Source organism: Leucoraja erinacea, chromosome 31, assembly GCF_028641065.1.
Source record: "Leucoraja erinacea ecotype New England chromosome 31, Leri_hhj_1, whole genome shotgun sequence".
NCBI classification, from domain to species: domain Eukaryota; kingdom Metazoa; phylum Chordata; class Chondrichthyes; order Rajiformes; family Rajidae; genus Leucoraja; species Leucoraja erinaceus.
Genome location: NC_073407.1, coordinates 22,932,440 through 22,957,255, shown reverse-complemented (window position 1 = coordinate 22,957,255; position 24,816 = coordinate 22,932,440).

The window sequence follows — 24,816 nt, the reverse complement described above, 5'->3', positions numbered from 1 at the left end:
GATCATATTGAATGGCGGTGCAGGCTCGAAGGGCCGAATGGCCTACTCCTGCACCTATTTCCTATGTTTCTATCTACATTAGTCCCACCTGCCTGCATTTGGCCCACACCTAAACCTGTCCTATCCATGTACCTGTCCAAATGTTTTTTAAATGTTGGATTAGTAGTTAATGAAGTGAAAATAAGAGGAGCATTGATATAAGCTAGATCAGGGGTGGGGTACCATTTCTTGTTGGAATGCCGCATTAAGTTAGCTGTAATCTAATAAGGCTGCATCCAAGAAACTTCAATTAGATATACTTCAAAATGGACATTATTTTGTTGAAATAGCCCTCATGACTTGCTAATGTTTTAATTGTGGCCGTCAGTCGGGGAGGATTATTTTGTTGAATCTTCTTTTACTCTTTGGTATTTTTAATATGTTTATTTTTAAATAAAAATAAAAATATTAAAAGACGAACAATAACATATTAATCAAAATAAAAGGTAGACAAAAATGCTGGAGAAACTCAGCAGGTGAGGCAGCATCTATGGAGTGAAGGAAATAGGTGACATTATGGGTCGAGATCATTCTTCAGGTCTCGACCCCAATGGTTCACCTGAACGGTTTTTGTTCCGCCCACAATATTTAATATGTAAAAGAATATGTGTGTGTTTATGATTGTGTTTATAGTTTGTTTGGTTGTTTGTTTGTTTGTCTTTTTGCACAAAGTCCGCGAGCATTGGCACTTTTCATTTCACTGCACATCTCGTATGTGTATGTGACGAATAGACTTGACTTGACTTGACTTGACTTGACTTGATTTCCTTCGCTCCATAGACGCTGCCTCACCCGCTGAGTTTCCCCAGTATTTTTGTCTACCTTCGTTTTTCCAGCATCTGCAGTTCCTTCTTAAATAAAAATAAAAGGATTTGTTCTACAAAATTTGGATTCATTCAAAAGGCCGCACTTAATGGCCTAGAAGGCCGCAGGTTCCCCACCCCTGAGCTACATAAATCAGTTCATTTTTTTGTTTTATTGTCACGTGTACCGAGGTACAGTGAAATGCTTTTGTTGCGTGCTAACCTGTCAGCGGAAAGACAATACATGATTACAATCGAGCCATTTACAGTGTACAGACACATGATAAGGGAATAACGTTTAGTGCAAGGTAAAGCCAGCAAAGTCCGATCAAAGATAGGCCGAGGGTCACCAATGAGGTAGATAGTAGCTCAGGGCTGCTCTCTAGTTGTGGTAGGATGATTCAGTTGCCTGATAACAGCTGGGAAGAAACTGTTCCTTAATTTTTAAGATGTGTGTCTTCACACGTCCCAAAATGCGCTTTTCCCAAATCAAAGGGGACAAAATGAAATGGATAGGCTGATAGAAGTCGAATGGGAGCTGAATAGATTTCAATTGACTGAACTGTTTCCGTTTTAACACAACATCATTCTATGTCACATATAAAACCATTAATGTGTTTTTTTCTATTTGCCCTCGCCTCTGTTTAATGAGTAAAAGGAACTCTGACATTCACATAAACCGACATTCTTGGGCACTCAAGCACAAGTAAGGAGGATTGTCAGAGACATTTAAAAACTGTTGTAATCACCTATAACCTTCACAGTTAGTCAAGCCTTGTGCCCATGTTTAGCAGCAGTCCAAGGTTGGCAGGGCGTTTTATGGGGAGGAGGCTGGGGGCTTCTGTGCTGCACTGTTTGAGGGCCTGACACTGGCCAGACCTCCCTGCAGGGTGCAGAGGCCAGTCAGGTAGGCCCTCCCCATCACCATGGTGATCGCAGGCAAAGTACTGGGGTGTGGCGCAGTGAGGTGCAGGCCCAGCATCATTAAGCTCACTATCTCCAATTACCAAAACAATCTAGGTATGAGATCAATGGTTCACCTCAAGTTAACTTCCAACCTTCACAGCCCCAGAGACCCTGGTTCCATCCTGACCTTGGCTGCTGCCTGTGCGGAGTTTGCACGTTCTCCCTGTGACCGTGTGGGTTTTCTCCGGGTGCTCCCGTTTCCTCCCACATCCCAAAGACGTGCGGGTTTGTAGGTTAATTCGCCTCTGTAAATCGCCTCTAGTGCGTAGGGAGTGGATGAGCAAGTGGGATATCATGGAAGCAGTGAGATCGATGTTCGACGTGGACGGAAGAATGTGTTCCCATGCTGCATCTATCAATCAATCAATCAATTAATCAAAAAACCTACATCAGATTTTGACGATATTTCCTCTGCCCCTTATTAGATGATTAATTATCTAGATTATCAATAACACATATTAATTCCAGTTGAGGAACAACAGCAAAGAGGGCTCTATTACCTGGGAGCTTAGCTGTCAGTTCCTTTATGGTTTTATTCCAAATACAAGCTACTGTCCATATAATGTTATCAATTGCCTCATGACCAGCAATCCATGCGGTATACGTAGCATTGGAAATAGTTTAACACCATCAGTCAATTCCCATTTCTCCTTGGTAACTTAGATCAAAACCTCCGAACCTTCCAAATTACTCTAATTTGTTTATTCTCAGCTCAAATTAATCCTTGGAGTCTAGGGTTAAAGTTAATGGGCCTGTTAAGGTGCAGCAAGTAAGAATTTCACTGTTACAGTTAAAGACTCTTGACTCTCTCTTGACTCTTTGATGAGGTATTATACTGGAAAAACTTCAGTGCGTTCTCTCCAGAACACATATATCTTCTTCAAATTGTGCCGGGGGAAAACTAAAGCAAAACACCAGGTGTCTTCCAGTTCTCCGACGACAGCTGTTGCATAATATAGAACAGTACAGGACAAGAACAGGCCCTTCGGCCCACAATATATGTGCCAAACATGATGCCGTTATACTCTTCTCCTCTGTTTGCCGATGATCCATATCCCTCCATTCGCTGCATATCCATGGGCCAATCTAAAAAACCTCGTACATTCAATTTCTAGCATTTATTTCGAGAGGGGTTGTATACAAGAACAGGGATGTAATATTGAGGCTCTATAAGGCGCTGGTCAGGCTGCGTTTGAAATATTGTGAGCAGTTTTGGCCGCCATATCTGTGGAAGGATGTGCTGGCTCTGGAGAGGGTCCAGAGCAGGTTTTTCAAGAATATTCCCAGGAATGAGTAGGTTAACATATGATGAGCGTTTGTCGGCACTGGGTCTGCACTCGCTGGAGTTTAGGAGAATGAAGGGTGACCTCATTGAAACATACACAATAGTGTAAGGCTTGGATAGAGTGGATGTGGACAGGATGTATCCACTGGTGGGAGAGTCTGGGACTAGAGGTCATAGCCTCAGAATTAAAGGACGTTTTTTTAGGAAGGAGATGTGGTGGAATTTATTTAGCCAGAGGGTGGTGAATCTGGAATTCTTTGCCACAGAAGACTGTGGAGGACAAGTCAGTGGATATATTTGAGGCAGAGATAGACTGATAGATATTCTTGATTAGCACAGGTGTCAGAGGCTATGGGGAGAAGGCAGGAGAATGGGGTTAGGAGGGAAAGATAGATCAGCCATGATTGAACGGCCTTGATGGGTCGAATGGCCTAATTCTGCTCCTATTACTTGTGATCTCCTTTTGCCGCTTTAGTGGCAGAAGCGCTAATTCACTGGAATTAAGCTAGAATTTCAGCTAGATACACGCTAGAATTCTTTGGGGTTTTCTGCTTATTCTTCATGACCTTTGTAATGGTCTATGCACCTGGAACCTTGGAATCTCTTTGGAATAACTCTTAAGTATCAATTGAAACTAATGGCCTAGACCCCACATCCACTTGGGTTACTCCAACTTCATAGGCCTGGATCTTAAGAGTAAAGAGTTAAGAATGCTTTATTATTACTGGTGCCGACAACAGAACAAAGTTGTACTTGCGGCAGCACAAACAGGTCTGTAAACACAATACACATGGACAACAAATAAATAAATAAATAAATAAATAAATAGATAGATAAATAAATAGATAAATAGATAGATAGATAGATAGATAGATAGATAGATAGATAGATAGATAGATAGATAGATAAATAAATAAATAAATAAATAGATAGATAGATAGATAGATAGATAGATAGATAGATAGATAGATAGATAGATATAATAGATAGATAGATAGATAGATAGATAGATAGATAGATAGATAGATAGATAGATAGATAGATAGATAGATAGATAGATAGATAGATAGATAGATAGATAGACAGACAGATAGACAGATAGATAGACAGATAGATAGATAGATAGATAGATAGATAGATAGACAGATAGATAGATAGATAGATAGATAGATAGATAGATAGATAGATAGATAGATAGATAGATATTATTGACCTAAAAGGCCACAGGTTCCCCATCCCTGCTCTAGTGTAACCAAGGACAGTTCATCAAAGTTCATGGTGATGTTTAGTGTCGTGGTAGTGTTCAAGACACTGGGAAGAAGGTATTTTTGAAGTCGAAACAAGGCGCTGCAGATGCCGGTTTACAAAATTAGACAGAAAATGCTGGAGTAACTCAGCAGGTCAAGCAGCATCCTTGGAGAACATGGATAGGATATGTTTCGGGTCGGGACCTTTCTTCAGACAAACTAATCCAGAAGAAAGGGCACAAAAAGCTGGAGTAACTCATCGGGACGGGCAGCATCCATGGAGAACAGGAATAGAAACATAGAAATTAGGTGCAGGAGTAGGCCATTCGGCCCTTCGAGCCTGCACCGCCATTCAATATGATCGTGGCTGATCATCCAACTCAGTATCCCGCACCTGCCTTCTCTCCATACCCCCTGATCCCCTTAGCCAAAACATCAACCCTCTTAAATATCCATGAACTGGCCCTCAACTACCCTCTGTGGCTTCCAGTCACCACTCTCTGCGTTTCTTCTCATCTCGTTTTAGGACCCCTTTATCCTTAAGCTGTGACCCCTCCTGGACTGAACATCGGGAACACTTCCTGCATCTAGCCTGTCCAACCCCTTAAGAATTTTGTAAGTTTCTATAAGATCCCCTCTCAATCTCCTAAATTCTAGAGAGTATAAACCAAGTCTATCCAGTCTTTCTTCATAAGACAGTCCTGACATCCCATGAATCAGTCTGGTGAACCGTCTCTGCACTCCCTCTATGGCAAATATGTGACCTTTTGGGCCGGGACCCTTCCTGACCCAAAACGTCAACTATTCCATTTCTCCAGGGATGCTGTCGGTCCCACTGAGTTCGTAGGACCCTCTTGCTCATGACTGACCATGGGTGAACTGAGTTACTCCAGCTTTTTGTGCCTGTCTGCCCCTCTTCATACTATTCTTCAACCTTCAGGCATATTTCTGATGGTAGGAGTGAAACAAGAGTGAGGATAAGGTGGGTCTTCGATGATATTGCTCTTAGGTCAAAACCATATTTTCCATACAGAACTCTTGTTATGTACAATGTAACTAGGAGGAAGTTGGAGACTTCCATGCAGATGTAGCATTGTCTATGAATTGGGAATACCAGCAGTCCATTCAATCAGCCACAGGGATGAAGCTTGGTCTTGCACAGATCCTCCAGCATTTCTGCTGGGAAATCTTCACTAGACTGTAGAAATACAGCGCAGAAACAGGCCCTTCGGCCCACCGAGGCCGTGCACACCAGTGATCACCCCACACACTAGCACTTTCCCACAAACTAGGGACAATTTACTATTTTTACCAAACCCAATTGTCTTGACCCGAAACGTCACCCGTTCCTTCTCTCCAGAGATGCTGCCTGTCTCGCTGAGTTACTCCAGCATTTTTGTGTCTATCTTCGGATTAAACCAGCACATGCCGTTCCTTCCCACACATAACCTGCAAACCTATATGTCTTTGCTATGTGGGAGGAAACCGGAGCACCTGGAGAAAACCCACAAGGTCACAGGGAGAACGTATAAACTCCGTACAGACAAGATTCTCTTGGATCCTGTGTTGGATTAGATCTGGCACTGTGTCTGAGGCCTTAATGATTCCAATGGGAATTGTTAGACTTCACTTTAATTATTTTAGTTGATTTCATTTTTTTTTTAATTATCTCCAAGTGCTTTTAGTTTTTTTATCTTAGAATTTGGAAAAAAATCTTTCATTTTCAGTGTTTAAAATATTTCTAAATTGCCTTGAATTGAGAGCTGCCAAAGCTGAAGACGAGTTGCCAGCAGTTACAGGTCACAGGAGTTGGGGCTTATTCCATCTGCCTGCTACTCCCTGCCAAAGCTCAGGCTATGCCGCTGGTCAATGCATTAATGTGAGCCATGGACAGTCATCCACATCCAGACTAGCCTAGAGCTACTGTGTCAACCCCCTTGGCCCACACTCGTCAGTACTCGGGGCTCTCGTGGACATTTTCAACATGTTGAAAAATCTTCACGAATCTTCTCGTGCTTACCTGCCGTTAGCGAGTCTTCCCGAGTACCTGCCGTTAGCGGTGCGAGCCGCTAAGAGACGTCCCCGAGCTCCGACGTACCCGCTACGTTCATTCACCGTGCTTACCACGAGTTCGATTTTGTTTAAACTCGGGAGAGCTCTTGGAATGAACTCGTACCGTGGGACAGGGCTTTGAGAGTCATACAGTCATACAGCATGGAAACAGGACCTTCAGCCAGCTTGTCCATCCTGGCCAATATACCCCAATTAAGTTAGTCTCATGTACCCATCATTGGCCTCTCTCTCTCTCACCTTTCCGATCCCTGTTCCTGCTCAAATGTCATTTATATGTTGTTATTGTACCTGCCTCATCTACCTCCACTAGCAGCTCGTCCAATGTACCAACCTGTGTCGCAAAGTTTAGTTTAGTTTAGAGATACAGCGTGGAAACTGGCCCTTCGTCCTACCGACTCCGCGCCGACCAGCGATCCCTGTACACTAGCAGTATCCTACACACTGGAGACAATTTAGATTATTTACCGAAGCCAATTAACCTACAAACCTGTTCCATCTTATTCCATCCTTCACATGAGGTACAATTTGCGGAAGTCAATTAACCTACAAACCTGCACATCTTTGGAATGTGGGAGCAATCCGGAGTGCCTGGAGAAAACCTCAGGCAGTCACAGGGAGAACATGCAAACTCTGTAAAGACAGCACCCATTGTCAGGATCGAACCTGGATCTCTGGCCCTGTGAGGCAGCAACGCCACCGTGCCACCCAGGTTCCTATTAAATCGGCCCACTCTCACCTCGAACCCCTGCTCTCCACCTCTAGATTCCCATACCCTGTGAAAAAGACTCTTGTGTATTCACACCATCAGTTCCCTTCATAATTGTATACACCTCCATAAGACCACCTCTCAGCCTCCTGAGCTCCAAGCAATAACAATCTAGCTTGTCCAACCTCTGTAGGTCAGTCCTGTTAAATATTTTCTGAAATAATTAAATTTTGCATTATGATTCTTGCAACACAAGGCACTTTGATTCGGTCTCAGAGACCTAGCACCGAGTCGCTACCTTGCGAGGCAATCAGGCAAGCAGTGAATGAGTTAACACTGTATGCGGCACTAATGCAGTGCTCTGCAGATCTTGTCCCTTTTTTTCCCCCGACCATGTCTAGATGATTCCAATGTCACCTTAAAGAGAAAGGTGTCAGATGACTGATGTTGACAGAGCTGTCCACGGAACTTACAGTTGAGAAATGCAAGGTCATCTGGAATTGATTGAGGGCTTCCATGGGCTCGGAAAAAGTATTTTTTTTTTTTGCTGAACTGATACAGCAAGGAAGCCATCACCTTTCCTGAGAGCTATTTGAAGACTAGCTGGGATATGTGTTTTCCCGATGCTTTGTAGTCAGGCATCAAGAGACTAGGTACGATTTTAGTGCAATATTTTATAAAGATAGATACTGGGGAGAGGGCCACAGGAATAGTTCAGAAATGAATCATAGGTTAAAATGCAGCTGTTACGAGTTGTTTTTTTTCTGGTACCTCACGCATGTACACATCAGAGCAGATTTTATTCAAGTATATCAGCTGCACCTTAACATGTGCATAAAAGATGAACATTAGGAATGTTTGTGCCAAGTGTCACACAATGCTTTGACTTCAAAGATAATCAAATCAACAAATTCCTTATTGTACTGTAATTGTTGGAGAGGGCAGATTTTATAATTGACATGTCCTCTCTACTCCTTTGTGTTTCGTCAATTGAAAGAACTCTATAATGAAGCAGGGTGGGGAGGGGGGTGGGGGGGGGCAGCCAAAACTAATGGGACTTGATCTGAATGTAACGCTGTTGAGACAAGTCAGGACCAGCTCCTAGTCACTGTACGCAAAGAACAGTAGGATGTGCTCGCATAAATGTAAAGTGCCAAGCATGGGTCCAAACTCCGAGCTTTATCCATTTGACACAAGTGATTGAAACGAGAATGTTTTTATTTGGATTGAGCGCTGGCTTTTCTTTGCGTTTTCTAAAGGAGAATCACTGAGGGCGGGTCAATGCTTTCATTCAATCAGTTGTGACGGCAACAATTGTGAAATGACAACATTAAATACGCAGTCGATATAAAAGATTACGTGCTCAAAATTAGATTGATCCCACGTACCAATTCTAACAGAGGCATGCTGATGACAATATATTTAGATGAGTATTGAAAGAAGCCTTTTAAAGTAAGTCTTGGGCATTTTCCATCCACATACACGCTATGCGATACAATGTCTGTATTGAAAGGATGTGTTTTATACTCCAAAGTATTTGTGACCATTCATTGTAAAGTGCCCAGATCCACTCGATTGCCAAATGGAGGCACAGACAGCTAATTAAAGAGAAGGCAAAAATCCCCTTGACTTAATTATCTATCTGTAGTAAAGCCCTTCTGTGGTTTCAGATGTAAACAGCTCCTTGGCTATCAACAAAATAAAATAATGTGTAAAAAATATTACAACTTGTCTGTGGTGAATACAACTTAACAAGATTATTTGTATTTAAACAGATGTCTATTGTTAAGGCTCGATGATGCCATGGGCTATTATTAAGACGGAGTTACTTTATAGGGGACACATTGTGTTTCTTTTCATTGGGTACTGGGAATGATCTTAGAGTAGGGGTAAAATATGTTTGCCATTTGTTCCAATAACAGCAATATATGGTTGTAAAGGGGTTACCCATTTGAGGTTTCTTTTCCAGAAATGTAAAATTATTTCAAGGCATATTAGTTCAATATATTTTATGAAATGGGACAATGTACAGTCACCACATTGTCACAAAGGCGCATGAAGAAATAGGATTCCCACTTGGTTGTGTAGTTTTTACATTCCATACAATTTTGTCCAAAAAAATTGAGTTCGACGGCACGGTGGCTCAGAGGTAGAGTTGCTGCCTTACAGCGCCAGACACCCGGGTTCCAACCTGACTACAGGTGCTGCCTGCATGACGTTTGTATGATCTCCCCGTGACCTGCGTGGGTTTTCTCCGGGTGCTCCGGTTTCCTCCAACGCGCCAAAGACGTACAGGTTTGGAGGTTGATTGGCTGAGGTAAAATTGTAAATTGTCTCTACTGTGTGTCGGGTAGTGTTTAGCGTGTGGGGATCGCTGGTCGGAGAGGACTCAGTGATCCGAAGGGCCTGTTTCCTTGCTGTATCTCTAAACAAAACTAAAATAAACTGAAAGCAGGCCAAGTCGCAGGATTGTGAGAATTTGGCTTTGCCAACTGCATTTTCCATGACTCCGGAGTTTGGAAATTTCTGACAATTGTTTTTAAGCAGCAGAGAAGACTCCAAAATTGATAGCACTACTCTGTAATAGGTGAGTGCATCTATATATATATATATATTGTTTTTTTTATATAGCTGTCTCAATAACAGTGGCGTTTTGGCACTGATCAAAAATTGTGGCAACTGCTCTAATTGTGGTGATCAAAATCTCACCATTGTTAGGTATGTCATAAATATGTGATGTAGAATTTAATTTCTAAAGATTCATTTTAAACCATGGTTTGACCGCACTAATTTTATGTCCAGCAACATGTTAAATAATTCGGAGTGTCATACTATGGGGAATAACATTTCCCAAAACCAGCACAATTAAGGATGTGGTTGGTGGGATAGATTCTCCATTGGAAGCACGATGAAGCATCCACCTTGTTATGCCCTTGGAAGCTGATTTCTGTTTTTGTGTTAGAGATACAGAGCGCAAACAGGCCCTTCGGCCCACCTAGCCCGCGGCGGCCTCGATCACCCATACACTGGTTCTAGGGACAATTTGCAGGAGCCAATTAACCTACAAACCCAAGGTACACAAAAATGCTGGAGAAACTCAGCGGGTGCAGCAGCATCTATGGAGCGAAGGAAATAGGCGACATTTCCGCCCGAAGCCCGAAGGTAATAGGCAACGTTTCGGGTCGAAACCCGAAGGGTTTCGGGACGAAACGTTGCCTATTTCCTTCGCTCCATAGATGCTGCTGCACCCGCTGAGTTTCTCCAGCATTTCAAGTAAGTCAAGTCAAGTCAAGTCAAGTCAAGTCAAGTTTATTTGTCACATACACATACGAGATGTGTATTCTAAACCAAACAAATTATGAACACAATCACAACACACATATTCTTTTACATAATAAATAATAGAAGGAAAAACGTTCTGTAGAGTTAGTCCCTGGTGAGATAGGCGTTTACAGTCCGAATTGCCTCTGGGAAGAAACTCCTTCTCAACCTCTCCGTTCTCACTGCATGGCAACGGAGGCGTTTGCCTGACCGTAGCAGCTGGAACAGTCCGTTACAGGGGTGGAAGAGGTCTCTCATGATTTTGTTTGCTCTGGAGTTGCACCTCCTGATGTATAATGTATATTTTTGTGTACCTTCGATTTTCCAGCATCTGCTGTTCCTTCTTGAACACAACCTACAAACCCACATGTCTTTGGAGTGTGGGAGGAAACCGGACCAGCCGGAGAAAACCCATGTGGAGAACATGCAAACTCTGTGCAGACAGGGTCAAACCCGGGGTCCTCTGACGCTGTAAGGCAGCATCTCTACAGCTGTGTCGCCCTAATCTATTGGGGCAAGATGCATTTAAACTGGGCTGGAACTTATGCTGTTGAATCGGACGTCTAGACCTACAGTTGGAACTTAAAGGGAAAAAGGGGCAGGGTTCAGGTGATTTATGGGAACATCTCAAGGATATGGAGTAATACAACATGGGAACAACATAAATAGAAGCTGGAGTAGACGCTTTGACACCTCACACCTTCTCTGCTATTCACTGAGATCATGGCAACTTTACTGCAATAACTCCTCATAACATAATGTACAAACAAAAGTGTTTATCTCTGTCTGGAAAATATTGAGCCTCAATCTCCCTTTGGGTCGCTAATTTAATTAACCTCGGTATGAAGAACTTTCTAATCACTTTAGTCCTTGAATTCTGAGACCAGTCTGCATTATAGAAACTTACAAAATTCTTAAGGGGTTGGACAGGCTAGATGCAGGAAGATTGTTCCCGATGTTAGGGAAGTCCAGGACAAGGGGTCACAGCTTAAGCATAAGGGGGAAATCCTTTAAAACCGAGATGAGAAGAACTTTTTTCACACAGAGAGTGGTGAATCTCTGGAACTCTCTGCCACAGAGGGTAGTTGAGGCCAGTTCATTGGCTATATTTAAGAGGGAGTTAGATGTGGCCCTTGTGGCTAAGGGGATCAGGGGGTATGGAGAGAAGGCAGGTACGGGATACTGAGTTGGATGATCAGCCATGATCACATTGAATGGCGGTGCAGGCTCGAATGGCCAAATGGCCTACTCCTGCACCTAATTTCTATGTTTCTATGTTTCTATAATCCATGCAGTGGAAACCTTCTTCCTGCACCCACCCTATTATGCCTTGAAAGAGTTTTCTGTGTTTCAATGAGGTTACCCCTTATTTTTAATATTATCTTAATTATAAGCCCCCAAACCTCCTAATATTTCCTTACAGAATCAAGTCCCTAACCCTGGAATAAATCTAGTGACTCTCTGTTCTATTCCTTATATCACTCTATAGAAACTATATTCTCTATCATTCTTTGAATCATAGACACGTCCTTCTTTGTATAATGAGAGCTGTGTACATTATCCAAGGTCCAGTTTCACCAAATCGAAAAATTGCAAGGGAAAGACATCTTTAATGCAGATAATCTATCAGTAAATAAATAGGGTGGCGCAGCAGTTGAGTTGCTGCCTTTACAGTACCAGAGACCCGGGTTTGATCCCAACTACGGGTGCTGTCTGTATGGAGTTTGTACGTTCTCCCCGTGACCCTGTGGGTTTTCTACGAGTGCTCCAGTTTCCTCCCGCACTTCAAAGACATGCAGGGTTGTAGGTTGAATGGCTTCGGTAAAATTGTAAACTTGTCGCTAGTGAGTAGGGTAGTGTTAGTGGTCGGGGATCACTGCTTGTCGCAGACTTGGTGGGACGAAGTGTTTCTATGCTGTATCTCTAAACTAAACTAAACTAAAGTCAAAGATAGATACAAAATGCTGGAGTAACTCAGCTGGACGGGCAGCATCTCTGGAGAGAATGAATAGGTGACGTTCCGGGTCGAGACCCTTCTTCAGACTAAAATAAAGTCAATGCAAGTCCATAAAATAAAGTAAATAAACTAGCAAACAGAGATGAATTAAGAACATTTAAACTGATGACACAGTTGACAAACATTTAAAGCTATGTTTCAAAGATCGCAAAATGTGCTATTTGGAAGCAAAAACTTAGCTGGAAAAGTGATGATCCATGGCATACTTAGATGTCTAGGGATGAAAGACCCCAAAGGATATAGAGTACCCAGAGAAAGCAGTCGGCTTAGTTTTTGGAGAAGAATGTGAACGAAACAATGAAAGTGAAAAAAATGATAAAGAGAAAGTTATGAAAGTATATTAGCAGGAAGTTTGAAAGAACATGGTAAGAGCTTTACAGCGATGTAAAATGAGAGGAGATATACAACAGAAATGGTGCTTTCAAGGAGACAATCACAGGAAAAATCAAAATAGAGGATAAAGAATTGGTTACAACATGAAAGAAAAATGTTGCTTCTGACTTCACTGCGCAATATATGAAGTAGGATTCAGATACAATGTGGGCAGAGAAATGGCAGATGGAGTTTAATCCAGGCAAGAGTGAGGTGTTGCACTTTGGGAGGTTAAATGTAAGGAGAAGGTTTAAAGCCCTGTCCCACTGTATGAGTTCATTCAAGAGCTCTTCCGAGTTAAAAAAAATCAAACTCGTGGAAGCACGTAGAATGTACGTACCGGGTACGTCGGAGCTCGGGGACGTCTCTTAGCGGCTCGTAACGCTAACGGCAGGTACTCGGGAAACGCAGTAAGCACGGGAAGACTCGTGAAGATTTTTCAACACGTTGAAAAATGTCCACGAGAGCCCCGAGTACCGACGAGCGGCCATTACCGTAAATCTCCGAGTTCGAATCAGGGCAAACTCGGGAGAGCTCTTGTATGAACTTGTACAGTGGGACAGGGTATGGCAGGACTCTTCACAGTATTGATGTGCAGATGGACCTTGGGGTCCATGTCCATAGCTCCCTAAAAGTAGCAAAACATGAAGATAGAGTGGTAAAGAAGGTGATTGGGATGCTTACATCAGGAACCTATGTTATCGGCCATGTTTGGAGTATTGTGATTGTTTCTGGTCACCCCATTTAAGGAGCATGCAGGAGAGATATACCAGGATGCTGCCTGGATCAGACGGATCTACCTATAAGGAGAGGTTGGACAAATGGAGTGTTTTATAAGGCCATAAGTAATAGGAACAGAATTAGACCATTCGGCCCATCAAGTCTACTCCGCCACTCAATCATGGCTGATCTATTTCTCCCTCCTATCCCCAGCCTCCTGCCTTCTCCCCATAACCCCTGACACCCGTACTAATCAAGAATCTATCTATTGAGAATTAAGGGACAGACGTTTAGGGGTAACATGAGGGGGAACTTCTTTACTCAGAGAGTGGTAGCTGTGTGGAATGAGCTTCCAGTGGAAGTGGTGGAGGCAGCTTCGATTTTATCATTTAAAAATAAATTGGATAGGTATATGGACGGGAAAAGAATGGAGGGTTATGGTCTGAGTGCAGGTAGATGGGACTAGGGGAGAATAAGTGTTTGGCACGGACTTGAAGGGCCGAGATGGCCTGTTTCCGTGCTGTAATTGTTATAGGGTTATATATATATGTGTTTATCTCTGCCTTAAAAAATACCCTCTGATTTGGCTTCCACAACATTCTGTGGTGATGAATTCCACAGATTCACCATCCTCCGTCTAAATAAATTCCTAGGAATTTATAAGAATTAGTAGGAATCTGAGGGGTAACATTTTCACACAAAGGGTGGTGGGTGTATGGAACAAGCTGCCATAGGAGGTTGTTGAGGCTGGGATTCTGCCAATGTATAAGAAACAGTTAGACAGGTACATGGATAGGACAGGTTTGGAGGGATATGGACCAAGCGCAGGCAGGTGGGACTAGAGTAGCTGGGACATGTTGGCCGGTGTGGGCAAGTTGGGCCGAAGGGCCTGTTTGCACACTGTATCACTCTATGACTCTATAATGATCTATTCTACATTTTCATTGATCATCATTCCCTTTGTCCTGTTTTCACACCTTACACTTGCTTATCTATCTATCTCCCTCTCCCCCGACGTCAGTCTGAAGTAAGGTCTCGACCCATAACATCACCCATTCCTTCTCCCCTGAGATGCTGCCTGTCCCACTGAGTTACTCCAGCATTTTGTGTCTATTACCGGGGAAATTAACAGGACTGAAACTCGGCAAAACCCCATGGATATAAAACCTGTGTTCATTTCACAGCTACTTGGAAAGTGGTTACATGTGATTTTGACTTTGGTTAATAGTGCAAGTCAGACCACAAATTGGCAGCAGTTTTACAGTTCATTCAATATTCATTTCAATTGACATTTGATTTGCCCATTGGCCATGGTACACTCCTGGCCAAAGTCAAAATAACTTAAAATTGTTTTAGATGCCTGAATTTTGAAAGGGCTAACCTACCAATCCAACCTCCTTTTGTTTAAGAAGGAACTTCAGATGCTGGAAAAATTGAAGGTAGACAAAAATACTGGAGAAACTCAGTGGGTGAGGCAGCATCTATGGAGCGAAGGAATAGGTGACGTTTCGGGTCGACACCCTTCTGTGGTCTTTGCAATCAGATCTCTAACGTGTTAGATTCCAGCAGCGTTTACTGAACAGAAGGTGAAAATATACATCTCTGTGTTTGCATGTGTAGAAAAGAACTGCAGATTCTGGTTTAGATAGAAGATAGACACAAAATGCTGGAGTAACTCAGCGTGACAGGCAGCATCTCTGGATCGAAGGAATGGGTGACGTTTTGGTTCGGGACCCTTCTTCAGACTGAGAGTCAGGGGAGAGGGAGACACAGAGATATGGAAGGGCAAGGCTTGAAAATGAGACATCAAAGGGGATGGCGTGTAGGAAAATGTAGAATAGATTAGTGTTAGCTAGGAGAAGTTGACAACGAAGCGTACAGAGATAAAATTTAATCAGGAGGACAGTCAGACTGGTCGGAGAAGTAGGATGGGGGAGGGATGGAGGGAGAGGGAAAGCAAGGGTTACTTGAAGTTGCAGAAGTCTATATCCATACCGCTGCGTATGATTCCAGTTGCATTGAATTGGGAATATTTTGGAATATGGATTGGATACAGAGTTCTTTCGATATATATGTTCTTGGCTTTGTGCTTGAGATTATAGCTAAGAGGTTGTTGGTAATGCATTTTATTTTACCACACTTTGTAACGTTAAGGATTAATGACCCTTGGAACCTTCAAAAGTTCTTCTTCTTTGTCATCTCGTATGAACATTATTAGGTTTTCTGGCAAAGATTATTTTTTGAATGGTAGAATGAATAGGAATTATGTGTGGGGATGCAGAGTGAGACAAATTAATTTTTACTTTGTTGAGTTAAATAGTTTATTATAATCAATGCGATATAATACAAGATTGATGCGTTTGCTCCTCACAAACCATCATTGGACCATTAGCATTATTATTTTTTATTGATGGATTTGGGATATATTGGCCCTGAATTTCTTCCAAGGTTCAGTTTCATTTTGCCGTACAGCTGAACAGAAAAGGTAGAACTTTGTTGGGATCAGTTTGCAGCCACTTGCAGTCAGTGGAAAACACGCCATACTAATATCCTGCTCAAGAGGCGATATGAAGATTCTTCTGAAGGCAGGCGTGAGTTATCCAAGTCTCCTGACAACCTCAATCGGGTCGATTTTGAGGTCGGAATGAACCGACCGCAGATGCTGGTTTATACCGAAGATGGACACTGGAGTGCTGGAGTATCTCAGCGGGTCAAGCAGGGCTCATGTTGTCGACCTCCCCGTGGTGAGCCCTGTCAACTGGCCTCAGTCAGGCGAGCGACAACAAGCAGAGACAGCAGCAGTGCCACAGCTTGGCGCCAACCCGGAGCATGCGCTTTTTTTAGGGCGGGCACCTATGGATGGCATCACCCTGCTGCAGACTTCTGCTGCCTCATACGCAAGATGAGGAAGCGGGACAAGCAGCCTCTCTGGGGCCAAAAAAAGACGGGTGACATTTTGGGTCGGGACCCTTCCTCAGACTGAAATGTCACCCATCCTTTTCCTCCAGAGATGCTGCCTGACCCGCTGAGTTACTCCAGCATGTTGTATCTATTGTCGGAATCCATTTTGGGATAAAGTTTTAAATGATAAAATAAAGGAAGGGTGTTTCTGTGGGCAGGTTGGCAGGTTGGCATCAAAGGTGGTTCTGCCATGGAGTAGGTTTAATAAATTGGACATGTGACAAATATTGTACCATTGAACTGTTGAGGTAGTTTGGCTACATTACAGGTATTCACTCCCTGAATTGGCTGAGCCATTGAGGATTAGTATCCTTTCTTGTTGTTCTGCGATCACATCCAAAAACAGTTATCATTGTTCTCTTTGGCAAGCTTATTCTTTATAACCTCTGAGAAAGTTGTTCTGCAGTTAATTGGAAAGTTGCATTTCCTTGGCTTGTTTGTATATTATTATTTCCCTAAAACTGACATGATCCGAGCCTCCCATTCATAGCCACAGACGGCTGTGGAGGCCAAGTCAATGGATATTTTCAAGGCAGAGATAGATAGATTCTTGACTCGTACGGGTGTCAGGGGTTATGGGGAGAGGGAGGGCAGGAGAATGGGGTTGAGAGGGAAAGATAGATCAGCCATGATTGAACAGTGGAGTTGACTTGATGGGCTGAATGGCCTAATTCTGCTCCTATCACATGAACATGAACTAATGAACTCCTCTCAGTGAAGGCATCAAGATCTTAAAGACGTTAGACGTTAGGTACGACTGATCTTGTCCTCATTTTCATGTGACCTTCTGTCATTTGTGGCACTACAGCAAACAGTTCCAGGTAATTGTAATCCACAGAACACAGAGCTGGGATCAGCTTTCATTCTTCCGACTTATATGCTTAAGTGCCATGTAATGTGGTGCACACTGAAAAAAGACTAAATCCTGTCCAGCTAGCAATTCTTGTTCAACCATGCAATTAGATCACGGGTAATCCATACTTCACTCCATCCTTGAGTCCATAACCATTAGTGCCCCAAAGGAACAAACAATTCAGCAAGCTCAGATGATCTCAAGGACTTATAGGGGAGGGGGGAGACTGTTGCCAATTTATGGGGCTTTCTCACGGGGCGACTTGACGCAAGAGGTAACCAGAGTTGAACATCGTGGGAACCTCGTGCGATAACCGTACGGCATTCCTGGACCACCGTGGACCACCGTGGCGCTAACGGCAGGAACTCGTGTAACTTGTTGACTCGGGAGAAAATTCAAGCAAGCTTGAATTTCTCCAAGAGCGACTTGTACACTTGTGGTTGAACATTGCAACATTATATGAACGTAGTGGCCAGTGTGATATCCGTAATAACTCTTGCGTTTACCGTGGGAACTCCTGCGAATGCCTGAAGTGTGATAAAGCTTTTAACTCAGCAGTTTGATTGTCAGTGCTTGTTTACCTCATTGTTAAATAAATATATTTTTTACTATCAGATTGATGTCTGCAATTCTTCATTAACACATCACTACAAGATGAATGTCTCTAATGTTATAATCCCTCTCATGCTGAAACACAAAATAGTTGAAGGGAGGTGATATAATCACATTTTCATTCTTGTTCATTTTTGAGTGTTCAGGTCCCTCAATTGCTGAGCTATTTAAACGTTTGAAAGTTTCACCTCTCAGTAGATAATAAAATAAGACAATCATCATGGTCAATGTGAGACAAAGTCTTTATTCCTATTTGACAATATAAAAAGACGACTTCTTGCACATATTGAGAGACGGTGCATCACACCAAACAACATTTGTTTAAAAAAGGGCTTCGCAAACATGAAAATCACCAAATGAGGCACGCTAGATTTTTTTAAACAGATTCTATTCATTAACCTCCGCAACAAGCCTAAACTCAGGCAATAAAAGGGACAATGCAATGTGCTAAATGACAGGTTTTGCGGACGACCATCTTATAGGAAGCACTTTTCAGAGGACAACATTTTAAAGTGAAACAAAGAGAAGTAAGCAGGATTACAACGGGACATTATTATCATCTTATTTTCTATGCATGTCTGCTAACATGCAGTAGTGTTCCTGTGGTCGGCTACCCATCAATAGGGCTGTCCTGCCACGGCACACTCCCCAATTGTGAATTGTAGTAAGCGCAGAGATGGCCTCTTTGCTCTTTCCCACTGTATGTGCCTGAGTTACCTTTGAAACGCTGCAGTGGGACCATTTACGCCTCGGTTGCACCACTTCTCCATGTACCTAGTATTTATAGTGTGTGAAAAAAAAAGTTACATCATTTGTGCCACGTGATGATTTAACTACACTTCACAGTTCACAATGTTCATTCAAGATTTAACGGGAAAGCTCGGGAGACGGACAAGTCACTCGCACAAATAACAGAAATGCCGAGTGCCCGTGGGAACTCTTTATCTACCCCCCGTTGTATCGTGTGATATCGTGCTAGACCACGACCACTTCACTCTGGTTACATCTTGCGTCAAGTCGCCCCGTGAGAAAGCCCCTTTACACTGCATATAAACCTACAAACATGTGGCTGAGAAAAGTAGGCTACAGGTGTCAGGGGTTATGGGGATGAGGCAGGAGAATGGGGTTTGGAGGGAGAGATAGATCAGCCATGATTGAATGGTGGAGTAGACATAATGGGCCAAATGGCCGAATTCTGCCCCTATCACATGAACATCAAAAAACACAGGTAAGACTGGTTTGGAGGGATATGGGCCAAACGCAGGCAAGTGGGACTGGTGTAGATGGGACATTATGGTCGGTGTGGGCAAGTTTGGGCCGAAGCATTGTTTCCACGCTGGATAACTCTATGTCAAACCCGCAAACCCATTCCAATTTTACAAATCTGATGTGTAGGGAGGAACTACAGGTATACACCAAAGAAAGACACAAAATGAGGGAGTGACTCAGCGGGTCAGGCAGCATTTCTTGGGACAAGGAATAAGGCCTTGTACCGAAACGTCACCCATTCCTTCTCTCCGGAGATGCTGCCTGTCCTGCTGAGCTACTCCAGCATTTTGTATCTCTCTATGCTCAATCTGATCTATAGATGGGATCTTGGAGTCCAAGCCCATAGCTCTTTGAAAATGGCAACACAGGTAGATAGAATGGTAACGAGAACATTTGATATGATACAACGTCTGAAGAAGGGTCTCAACCCGAAACGTCACCCATTCCTTCTCTCCAGAGATGCTGCCTGTCCTGCTGAGTTACTCCAGCATTTTGTGGCTACCATCAGAACATATGATATGCTTTCCCTCATCGGCATTGAGTCTGCAAGTAATGGTGCAGCTTTCAAGGACTTTGCCTTGGCTGCATTTGAGGCATTGGGTGCAGTTCTGGTCGCCCCATTACAGGAAGGATGTGAAGGTTTTACAGAGGATGCACAAGCGGTTTACCCAAATTCTCCCTCGATTCGAGTGTATTATCTATCAGGAGAGGCTGGACAAACTTGAATCACACCACGGAAAACATCAGAGTTTTGAGCGGAGACAGAAGATTTTAAAATTATGATGTAATTTTATTCATAACATATATGTTGGGCGAGTCCAGGACCAGGGGCCACAGTCCTAGAATAAAGGGGAGGCCATTTAAGACTGAGGTGAGAAAAAACGTTTTCACCCAGAGAGTGTGGAATTCCCTGCCACAGAGGGAAGTGGAGGCCAAATCACTGGATGGATTTAAGGGAGAGTTAAATAGAGCTCTAGGGGCTTGTGGAGTCAAGGGATATGGGGAGAAGGCAGGCACGGGTTATTGATAGGGGACGATCAGCCATGATCACAATGAATGGTGGTGCAGGCTCGAAGGACTGAATGGCCTCCTCCTGCACCTATTTTCTATGTTTCTATGTTTGAATATATGTATTACTAAAAGTAAGATCTTGACCACTTCCTGTTTTTCTGTTTCATGTTTTTTGAAAAAACGCTGCCATTTACGGCTGTGATTTTTGTCCATCTTACCTTCTCTCTGCTGCCCTTGCTGGTGGGAGGGGGCCGGAATTGTTGTGCCTCACTCAATCTCTGCAAGATGGAGGAAGTGAGAGGGTCATGTCTCTCTGAGCTGTGAATAACACTGAACACATGTCTACTCAACTGTGATTGCCCTTAATGTGGTTTGAAAATGAGAATGTGGTTGCTTTGAAATGCTGCACTGCAAATGGTTGATGGTAACTGGACAATTTCCTGTTTGTACTGTATATTGATTTAGATAAATCACTACCACTTATGGCTGTGATTTTTGGCCATCTTACTCAGTTCCCATCAGGTGCAGAGGATTCTTCCCATCAATGAAAAATAAAAGTGTTATTAGTGTTTAAAATAAATGTTGAGAATCTCTGTCCTGTCAATCATGCAATGAAAGCCACGCCCCCTCTGGTGGGAGGGAGATGCGATTATAAAACCTGGAAGTGTGGGTGTGGCTCAGTCTCTGCAAGATTGGGGAGGGAAAGGTCATGACTTTGTCTGAGCTGTGAATCAACTGAACACACTGAATAATCTACTGAACTGTGAGTGTGGTGTTTTGTGTGGTTTTATGGTGGTTTCACCCTGCTTGAAATGGTATGAAACTGCATTCAAATTTGGTGGCCTTGCACCTTGCATGAAATGGCATTAAACAGCACTAGCTTGAAGTGGCATGAAACTGCACTTGAGTTTGGTGGCCCTGCACCCTGCTTGAAGTGGTCGGAAACTGCACTTGAATTTGGGTGGCCTTGCACCCTGCTTGAAATGATAGGAACTGCATCTGAATTTGGTGGCCATGCACCCTGCTTGAAGTGGAATTTCAAGGAATAGCCGCAAGTCAACTGCTTGCCCGCCAGCCGTGAGTGAGCTGCCAGCACATCAGGCTTGAGTGACTGAGCTGTCACATAAAGGATCCTTTTGGCCCACAAAGTCCATACTAGCCCTCTGGAAACCAGTCCCTTCAGCCCACAACACCCATACCAGCGCTCTAGAAAGCCCCCCTCCCACTGGCCACCAATATTGGAATTGGAGAGGTGGAATATTGCGTTGGGGAGCCAGCCCTCCCGTGTGAACATGGGAACCAGCGGGTCCCACTTAGTCTAGTTTCTTCTATATCTCTCTTATCACTGTCTACACCTCTCCTTTCCCATTCCCCTGAATCGTAGTCTGAAGAAGGGTCTCGACCCGAAACGTCGCCTTTTCCTTATCTCCAGAGGTGCTGCCTGACCCGCTGAGTTACTTCAGCTTCTTGTGTCTATAATTAATGCAACCATCGATTAGCTTTGCTGAGACTTTGCAGTTATATTCCTTCATAGTGGGATCTCCGACAATGGGTAGTTGCTTATTTTTAAACGACAGTCAGGTTCCTGTGATAAGCTTAACTATCTTAATGGGATCACCCATAAACTCAAGGGAAACAAATCATTATTTGGGTTGTCCAGCCATCAGGTGAGCCTAATGAGATTACCAAGTCCTGTGAACTTGATATCTCTGTTTGTCATGGGACTAGATCTACATAAGATTATCTTTCACTCCATTAGTCGGATTATGTTATCATTAGCCTTCATTACAATGGGACTGTTTGGAAAAGGTTTTGTTTTTTTAAATTTAGTGTAGAGATACTGGCCCTTCGGTCCACCGAGTCCATGCCAACCAGCCATCACCATGCATAGGGTGGCGCAGTGGTAGAGTTGTTGCCTGACAGCATTTACCCGGGTTCGATCCTGACTACGGGTGCTGTCTGTACGAAGTTTGTACCTTCTCCCCGTGACCCTGTGGGTTTTCTCCTGAGATCTTCGGTTTCCTCCCACACTACAAAGATGTACAAGTTTGTAGATTAATTGGTTTGGTATAAGTGTAAATTGTCCCGTGTGTGTGTGTGTAGGATAGTGTTAATGTGCAGGGATAGCTGGTTGGTGCGGACTCGGTGGGCCAAAATGCCTGTTTCCGTGCTGTATCTCTAAACTAAACTAAACTAAATCACCCAGTACACTAGCACTATCCTACGCACTCGGGACAATTTTACAGTTATACCGGAGATCCTGGAGAAACCCCACGTGGTCACGGGGAGAACGTGCAAACTCTGTACAGACAGCACCCAAAACCAAGATTTAACCTGGGTCTCTGGCGCTGTAAGTCAGCAACTCTACTGCTGCACCACTGAGATGCCACAATATCAAATGGTCTTTTTTTATTCAACTGTTCAATATGCAGCATATTAATATGACGCGTGACTCCTGCATGTGTTAAAAATGTGTTGCAGAGAATATAAATGTGAATTATCGTGACTGATAATTTAATAATAATGAAACGCCTAAATAAAATTTGGATCGCCTTACCCCTTACCACGAATAAACCGAATGTCTCCTTTGCTGCAGGATACAAAACTGTGCCCAAATGTCAAGCTAAGCTTCCCAACAGAAATGCCATTTAATGGCTTAAGAAGACAATTGATTTTTCACACAATCAGGTTGTCTGCTTTCCGTAGTCGTTTTATGGTGAGAATCTTGTGTTAAAACTCTTTGGTCAGCTCAACTGCTGATAATGGTTATTAAACGCAGACATTCTCTCAGTGTTCCAGCAACTCTACAAAGTATGCCAGATTCAGGACAATTATTTAATGTCTGGCACCATCTCTTACGCAGAATCAACAATGTGCAGCTTCTGATCTGGGCTAAACCCAAGGTTTTTGCCAGGTTTCATCTACAGGTTATTTGGATTTGGCTTTTGAAAAGTAGGTGCGGGATCAGCTCCACAATCAACCCATGGCCGGCTGAATCTTTGGATGCACTTTAATGAGCTCAAGTGCCCATTTTCTACATCACCTCCACGCTGATGTCTTTGTGAAAGGCCAGACTATTTTCACCATTAGGCATCCTTTTAATGAACAAATTCTGTCGTCAGCACAGAGGCAGAGATTGATGCAGTTTGAATTTGAGTTTAGTTTAATGTCAATGGAATGGAGGGTTATGGTATGAGTGCAGGCAGGAGGGGATTAAGGGTAAAAAGTTGTTCGGCACGGACTTGTAGGGCCTGTTTCCGTGCTGTAATTGTTATATGGTCACGTGTAGTGGGGTACAGTGAAAAACCTTTGTTGTGTGCTAACCAGTCAGCAGGAAGACAATGCACCATTACAGCCGAGCTGCCCACAGAATATGATAAAGGGAGTGATGTGAACCAAAGGTTGCTTGAACCAAAGTAGCAGAGTACAAGTAGCAACATTGAGGGGGTCAGGATGTTGGGAAGATGAGAAGCTGAACAATGTCCTTAAGGACCTGTCCCACTTGGGACATCATTTGCGCGTCATTTATTCAACATCATTTACGTGTCACGATGCACGATGTGTGCGTTGTGACGTGTACGTGATGCGCGCATGGCATGCATTACGCGCGCATGACGCGTGGCGAGGCATGGTGGCATTGGCAGTGATGCACAGTCACGTGCGGTGCCTCAGGATTTTGGGATTCACAAAATATTTGCGCGGCAGCTACGTGACGCGCAAGTGACGCCCGAGTGGGACAGGCCCTTTACTTAAAGGCAGCCTGCACTTCTTAAAGGGGAGGTAGACTTTTTCCGCAATGATATTTTAGACTGGGTGCAGAAAGTAACTGTGGCCGCTGTTCCTTTGGAGACCGCTATGGATTAGATCAACAGAAGGAAGGAACTCGTTTTCCCAAGCGATGAACACCAGCTGCCAGGGAAGATTTAGTCAGAGAACTAGGAATGGAGAGAGAGGGAATGCAAGGAAGGTTAACAAAGAAGTTAGAGAAATCAATATTCATACTGCAGGGTTGTAAGCTGGCATCTGTCTGCCATGTTAGACCAGGATCACGTGATTCCCTTTTTTTTTCTCGAGGATTTAATTTTACCCATTTCACTTCCATTCTTCCACAATGCTTCATCTCAGGTCAATTTATTCATTTCTGGTGATTTTATCTTTTCTTGTCTGTGGATCAGAGCTTCAACGGTTGGAATGCAATTAGTTTAGTACAGAAATAGATTTAAAAAAGTTGGTCATTCAACCCATTTACACCTCACGCTGCCTCGGCAAGGCCAGCGGCATAATCAAGGGCGAGTCCCACCCCGGCCACTCCCTCTTCTCCCCTCTCCTACTGGGCAAAAGTTATAGAAGTGTGAAAACGCACACCTCCAGATTCATGGACAGTTTCTTCCCAGCTGTTAACAAGTAACTGAACCATCCTCCCAATAACTGGAGAGCTGTTCTGAGCTACTGTCTACCACATTGGAGACCCTCGGACTGCCTTTGATCGGACTTTACGGGGACTTGACCTTGCACTAAACGTTATTCATGTTATTCCCTTATCATGCATCTGTACACTGTG